Source organism: Aythya ferina (genome assembly GCF_964211825.1).
Source record: "Aythya ferina genome assembly, chromosome: 1".
Taxonomy (NCBI): domain Eukaryota; kingdom Metazoa; phylum Chordata; class Aves; order Anseriformes; family Anatidae; genus Aythya; species Aythya ferina.
In genome coordinates this window covers 8,239,019-8,245,380 of record NC_140296.1, presented here as the reverse complement: position 1 = coordinate 8,245,380, position 6,362 = coordinate 8,239,019, and the positions used below count along the sequence as shown (strand labels likewise).

Here is a 6,362-nt window from a genome sequence, read left to right as displayed (position 1 = left end):
TATCTCATATCATTAAGCTGTATCTAGCTACATTAATTTTTAGTTATGTAATTGCTTCAGATTTGTTCAGTGTGAAAAATAAGAAAGCCATCTTTAATTAGGACTTGGAAACAGTGATGGATTCAAATGATTAACAGAACTAATGAACAAAATCTGAGTTTCTGCTGTTCCCTCTGTCATATTGCTAGGCAAAATGTCGCCATGGTGTTTGACCCTGAATGCCTCAGTTTCTCTTTGAAAGAATGCCTGCATCTCCAGTGATGTTGGGAATCTTAATTGATTAATACTTTCAACACACTTTTAGTTGCTCAGATGAAAGACTTCCCTAATGCAAAGTATTACTACATGCTAGGTTCATGTCTGGAGCAAATTTTTAAAACAAACCATATGAAAAGCTGAATTAAGAATGGAAATGCTGATCCAGCCATTAATTACTCCACATCAGAGAGTGGGCAGAGGGTCTCCTTTTATGTTGTTTATTTCAAACAAACAACTCTGGGAATCTCCTGTGGAAATGAAACACACACACACAAAAAAAAAAAAACAAAGCCCTTTCATGGGTATTTTTGGTTTATCTCCACATGAATCTTAAATTCGTCATGTGGAGGGAATGTGGAACACATTTTTTTCTCCTGTACACACACTCACTTTCCCACAATGAACAAAATCCATTTTCCTGCGCCGTATGTCTGCTTTTTCACCCAAGGGTAACAAAATAACGCAGAAAGCAGGAGCACCCCATCTATGAACCCTGCTGAAAAGCAAATAAATAAATATGAATAAATATATAAATAAATAAATAAATAAATAGGAAAAGAGGGGTGGCTCGGAGGGTTCCCAGGAATACCAGACGTGTTTAACACAGTGCATACAGCACATACCCCCGCAGCTCCTAATTCTTTAGCTATTGCTCAGCAGTGAGTCAGAAACTCAGGCTTGGCGGTGACTCACACGGAGCCCCGAAATGCCGCTGAGCTTCCAGGTTTCAGAAAATCTGAGTGGGAAGGGGAAGGCAATATGGGTGTGTATGTGTGTGTGGCTGGCTGCGTGTGGGCGAGGTGGGCGGCTGGAGGGTACCTCTGTGCGCCAGTTACAGCTGCTAGTCTGAAGCCTCTTGTACCAGAGGGTACAGCATGTTCAGTGCTCCAAAGGCATTTCACTTACGTATTTTGTCTTCTTTTCCACCCTTCTTGCAGCACACGTGTGTGCACCTCGCTCTTTCCCCAATTTAATTCTTAAAAAGATTTCGCTGCTTGAGATGTAACATCTCAAGAGGAGTTAGCTGTCAGCAGAAGCCCTTCTCTGGCTGCATGAAAAGCTTAGCTTCTCACAATGAGTACTGATTTAAACATGCGCTGAAGGAGGCAGATACCTTCCACAAAAGGTAACTAATCTCTGTTGTAACTCAGTTTCTGAACGGTAATGAGCATGGCACTCACACCGGCCTTGTCACAAGAGGTCTCTAGGGGCAGGATTAATCCTAATCAGTTTTGCTTGTCTGAATACGAGACACCAGCTCTGAGATATGCTTTAGGATTAGTCAGGCACCTCTATCAGGTGAACCACAGCCTCTGAAACTCAGCTTAGCAGGGGAGAAAGTGCCCTCCAGAGACATCTTTCTCTGTTGGCTCAAGATGTGATTACCTGGCTTGGATTACAGAATCACAGAATTTTCTAGGTTGGAAAAGACCTCAAGATCATCGAGTCCAACCTCTGACCTAACGCTAACAGTCCCCACTAAACCATTTCCCTAAGCTCTACATCTAAACGTCTTTTGAAGACTTCCAGGGATGGTGACTCCACCACTTCCCTGGGCAGCCTGTTCTAATGCCTCACAACCCTTTCAGTGAAGAAGTTCTTCCTAACATCTAACCTAAAACTCCCCTGGCTCAACTTAAGCCCATTCCCCCTCGTCCTGTCACCAGGCACGTGGGAGAACAGGCCAACCCCCACCTCGCTACAGCCTCCCTTGAGGTACCCATAGAGAGCGATAAGGTCGCCCCTGAGCCTCCTCTTCTCCAGGCTGAACAAGCCCAGCTCCCTCAGCCTCTCCTCGTAGGACTTGTTCTCCAGGCCCCTCACCAGCTTCGTCGCCCTTCTCTGAACCCTCTCAAGCATCTCCATGTCCTTCTTGTAGCGAGGGGCCCAAAACTGAACACAGTACTCGAGGTGCGGCCTCACCAGAGCTGAGTACAGGGGGACGATCACCTCCCTAGCCCTGCTGGTCACACTGTTCCTGATACAAGCCAGGATGCCGTTGGCCTTCTTGGCCACCTGTGCACACTGCTGGCTCATATTCAGCCGACTATCCACCATCACTCCCAGGTCCTTCTCTGCCAGGCAGCTCTCCAACCATTCCTCTCCCAGTCTGTAGCTCTGCTTGGGGTAAAGATTAGCTTCTTGCTAAGTCACCTTGCTAGCTTCTTGCTAAGCCACCACTTTTTGGCAGCAGCTAATGGTCTGAGAAGCATTTTTCCTATTTTGGATTTCAAAAGATCATTCATTCATTGTCTTCCATTACACAAAATGTTATTACATTGCATTGGCAATTTGACGCTTGAACCGGTGATAGTCTGCCTTGGGATAAAGAGATGATATCACTTTCCTTTTGTTTGTTCCAGGTTTGTTCCCATAACACTTGGATACTCACTGCTCTGAACCCTTATGAACTCTGCTAATCAGGTACCAAAGGAGAGGAGGGTATCTAATAGCTGTTTGTGGCTGTGCTTGCACTCACAGCTCAGTTTCAGTGAAATATCCACTACTGCACAATATGAACAAACACCCCACCCACACACAGTTTCTAGATCCATGATATAACCCAAGGAAATATTTTGGTTTTAGCAGGTCTTCAGATTTTAGAGATGATCTGTAATTTGTGCATGCACTTTGAACCTGGTGTGCCTCTCTATTTTTTTCCTGCTACTCCCTTTATTGCTGTCTGTAGTGATGCTGGGATACACGTCTATTTAGATATGAGCTTTGGACATGAAATTACTTTGACATCAGGTTGCTTTGTAAGATTCCAAGGGAGTGTCTCCTCGCTGCAGTCCCTGCTGCTTGCGGATCTCTCTGTGCTGTGATGAATTGCCTCTGCTCAGCCCTGGAGCATGAGCTTGTTCATCAGCATTATATGTGCCACGAGGTGATAACAGTGGTAGTCTGAGCTCCCTCAGGACAGACTTTTGGCTCGCTGCATCCTTTCCTCTTATTTTATAACCAATACAAATTAGTTCATTTTTGAAGGTTCATTATAGCGTCAACCAGCCATTTCACACAATGCACCATTACAATGAACTAGGCTTTTCCCAAGCGGTAGATGGCAACTGATAAAGTATTAACTCTCCCATGTGGCGTTTTTCATGGGTTGAAAATGCCTTTGCAAGCTTCCTATGCTTCTGCATGGCTCTGGCCTGTGCTGATGTCCTGGCAGCCTTTGCACATTACAGCTAGAAATGATGGGTGTTCTTATTTTGCCTACTCATTTGTACACCCTCATTGCAGTGTCAAAACCCCCCACTGTGGCTTAAAGAAGGTCTGTTTGCCAAAAAATACCCTTGTTTCTGTTTGGTACAGTGTTATGATTGATGTTTCTCTCCATGCTTTAGAAAAAAAAATAAAAATAAAAAAAGTCTGACACACCAGCTCTGGCAGCGGGTGCTGCAGAAGTTCAGATGTTAGCAGAGCCAGCTGTCCGCCCCCTTGCCAAAAATTAATTTCCCAGAGCAGAGTCAGCAGAAGCGAACACACGCCCAGTCCCCAGCAGCTTCAGTGCAAAGCCCAGCTTCAGCTGGAACTTGTCTGGCCACAAATTTTTAATGATAGGCAACAATTCTGATTAGAAAATGATCACATTCATTAAAATTCCTTCACTCGAGTCCTACGGCTGGATCATGCGTGCAGACTGTATGACATAAAGTACGTTGCGCAAACTCTTATCCCCTTCCTCTCAGCAGAATATTATTTCTCAGCAGACTATCTAAATTAGTTGGCTTTTACCACTCTAAGATCTCCTGCTCGCCTGTTAAATGGCCTTTTAAAGTGTTAATTTCCTATTTTTGGCCCTTCTTGTCTCTGTAGTAAATATGCATTTCTAAGTTCAAGCACTCCGGAAAAATACTTTGTGTCTGGAACGAAATAATCAAGTCAGTGATATAAGTCTGTTACATTTCTGCTAGCGTAAACAAGAGGAACACTGATCTCAAAAGAGCAAAGTGATTTATATCAGTCAAAAATACAGGCCTGCTGTCTTCAAAAATGTTTGTCCTCATTTATTTTAATAGGCATAAGAGACTCAAAGTCTCCTAAAATCAGACCCAAAGGCTTTTTGGCGGATTATCGCGGAGGTTACAGAACTGACTGAAGACTTGATGGAAAGATAAAATTTTTGCAAACCTTTGCGTTGCCAAAAAAAAAAGGTGTTTAATGAGAAAACCAGCGACATTTTCTGCTTTAGCTATATACATAGCATGCTTTTATGGTCCATGATTTATGAAAGCTGATGCTTTTTACTTTTATCACTGCACAGGACACTGCAAAACATGTATGAGGACATTATGCACAGCTTTGTCAAGTGGCAGGAAGACAGCGCAGACTGGAAGTGCTGCTCCAGGTGCAGCAGCGTGTCAGTGGCCAGCTCCAGCTGTGCTTATCAGCACTGCCACTGACCTTTCAAGCCACTTCTCACTCTCAATTTGTTTGCGCTCCTTATCAGCCCTGAACCTTGCCAATACAGCTCTAAGAGAAGTCTGTAGCATGGAACGGGATGCACAGAAGTGCAGGAAGAGGTTGGTGCCCTCTGTGACCTGGTTATCTGTCAGGAAGTCAGTGCAGTCACTTTCCCCTTGCCACAGAGCTTACAGAAAGCATACTTTCCGATACAGATAATTTTACTAGGAGGTGGTGGTTGCAATTCCCTTTATAGCTACTGATTGATAATTGCAGAACTAATGTAATTATACTGCAGCCAGTTGAGTTAGAGAGAATTTCTAAAAGCGCCTTGTGCCATACAGCCACTGGTTACTGAGAGCCTGAGAAATCTCAAACAGATGAATTTTCCATTCCTTACTCTTACTACAGCTCACATTGGAGGCTTGTCTGTTAAGAAAGACACTCGCTGGGACCAGGGTGAATATAGAGTCATACATAAATATAGCACTTGGAAAACGCTCCACCTGACATTAATACAGCTTGTCTTCTAGGAATGAGATTCAGAACTGAGGGGATGACAACTGCCCGCTCATGGAGAGAAGGGTGAAGATATGCTCTGTGCACAGGCATGCAGCTTTCTTCAGGGTGTTTTCTCTTTTGTGGAACACAGGTTTACTTGGCTTTGCAGGTATTTTTATAATGTTCATTTATATAGAACCTGGAATATTTTAATCTCATTCTGCAGTATTCAAAAGTAGCAATCTTTAAAACTCACCTTTTCACACTTATAAGTAAAACTGTAAAAATTACTTTGGCTAAGAAGGCAGTGAATACGTTTATGAAGTATAAATTATCATCCTTCATTAAAAACTTGTCACCCTGTTTTGTCCCTTCATCATATAGACTTGTGCTGCCTGAAAAGATGCAAAAATGTCAGTACATGACCTAAAATAATTCAACTGATAAGGTCAAGTGCTAATTGCAGTCCTGCACAATCAAAAAAGACTGCTCAGGAACACATTATGCTTACATTTGTGGCAAGTCACTCATTGCTGAACCCTCCTTTGCCAAACTCTTTTGCAAATGCTGTTATGGTGGTAAATATTTTACTGGCTTAAAGTCAGCGGGGAAGGTTAAAACTCTTGTTATTATGAACTTGCTGCACATCAGCTGTATGTGACATGTTCCCATGCCATGGCAGATGTGAGGTGTTCAGAAGTGGGTTAACCCAACGGTCTGTATGCTCGGCTCAGTCAGGCTCAAGGTAATTAGGATTGCTATAGCATATTTTTTCACTTGTTATTAAGCTGCCTCAAACTGCCTTCACAGAAGCAGCGAGTGAGGATGTGCATGGGTGGATCAGCTGGCATAGTAATTTTACCCCTCAGTAACTTGTATAACAGCTTTTCATGTGCCTGAGTCTTTGATCGCCTTCTTGACTTCTTTTATATCACAAGGTGTTATCAGGACATCTCATCATTTCTGCGGGCTGCAAAGTCTCACTCAGCATCTTTTTAATGAATCCATATTGTTAATGCAATCTTTCAATGGCACGGAGTTTTCTTGCAAAAATAAGGGTTGAGATCAGACTTGTGGCACGTTACTAGCTGGAAGGTCAGTTGGGCTTCTTCAGATGACAGACTGACTTCTAAAGAAAAAGACTATGTGCCTACTATCAAAAGCAGTACCATCATGGTAAAAGTAAGAATGTA

The 6,362-nt window shown here is 43.2% G+C and overlaps 1 long non-coding RNA gene across 1 annotated transcript; it reads left to right on the top strand.

The window, feature by feature from the left end:
- The first annotated feature begins 1,343 nt into the window (after window positions 1–1,343).
- LOC311421278 lies at window positions 1,344–5,128 on the top strand. Its single transcript, XR_014684784.1, has 3 exons — window positions 1,344–1,384; window positions 2,622–2,682; window positions 5,080–5,128. It is a non-coding gene; the product is annotated as an uncharacterized lncRNA (long non-coding RNA).
- Window positions 5,129–6,362: the final 1,234 nt, after the last annotated feature.